The following is a 1,311-nucleotide window of genomic DNA, read 5'->3' on the forward strand; positions in this document are numbered from 1 at the left end:
TCATAGGACATTCATAACTTAAAGACATAGTTACTAACTACTAATGATCATGTAATGAAGACACAAACATAGATAAGCACATAACATAGAAAACGAAAAACAGAAGAAGTAAGAACAAGGAATGAATCCACCTTAGTGATGGTAGCGTTTCCTTCTTGAGGAACCAATGATGTCCTTGAGCTCTTCTATGTCTCTTCCTTGTCTTTGTTGCTCCTCCCTCATTGCTTTTTGATCTTCTCTTATTTCATGAAGGATGATGGAGTGCTCTTGATGTTCCACCCTTAGTTGTCCCATGTTGGAGCTTAATTCTCCTAGGGAGGTGTTGATTTGCTCCCAATAGTTTTGTGGAGGAAAATGCATTTGAGGCATCTCCGGGATCTCATGGTGATGAGCTTCATGCGCCTCTTGAGCTCCATGAATGGGCTCTCTTGCTTGCTCCATCTTTTTCTTAGTGATGGGCTTCTCTTCCTCAATGGGAATGTCTCCTTCTACGAAGGCTCCAGCTGAGAAACATAGATGGCAAATAAGATGAGGAAAAGCTAGCCTTGCCATGGGGGATGACTTTTCGGCTATTTTGTAGAGTTCAAGGGATATGACTTCATGAACTTCTACTTCCTCCCCAATCATGATGCTATGGATCATGATGGCCCGATCCACAGTAACTTCAGATCGGTTGCTAGTGGGGATGATGGAGCATTGGATGAACTCCAACCATCCTTTAGCCACAGGCTTGAGGTCCAATCTTCTTAGTTGAACCGGCTTGCCTTTGGAGTCAATCTTCCATTGAGCTCCTTCCACACATATGTCCATAAGGACTTGGTCCAACCTTTGATCAAAGTTGACTCTCCCTGGGCGTGCGTTCTCTTCCATATTTGGCAAGTTGAACGCCAACCTCACATTCTCCGGACTAAAATCTAAGTATTTCCCCCGAACCATTGTAACATAGTTCTTTGGATCCGGGTTCTTACTTTGATCATGGTTCTTGGTGATCCATGCATTGTCATAGAACTCTTGAACCATTAGGATGCCGGCTTGTTGGATGGGATTTGTTAGAACTTCCCAACCTCTTCTTTGAATTTCATGTCGGATCTCTGGATACTCATTTCTTTTGAGTTTGAAAGGGACCTCGGGGATCACCTTCTTCTTGGCCACAACATCATAGAAGTGGTCTTGATAGGCTTTGGAGATGAACCTTTCCATCTCCCATGACTCGGAGGTGGAAGCTTTTGTCTTCCATTTTCCTTTTCTAGAGGATTCTCCGGTCTTAGGTGCCATCAATGGTAATGGAAAAACAAAAAGCTTATGCTTTTA

Source organism: Arachis ipaensis, chromosome B6, assembly GCF_059453495.1.
Source record: "Arachis ipaensis isolate K30076 ecotype BB chromosome B6, ASM5945349v1, whole genome shotgun sequence".
Classification (NCBI taxonomy): Eukaryota; Viridiplantae; Streptophyta; class Magnoliopsida; order Fabales; family Fabaceae; genus Arachis; species Arachis ipaensis.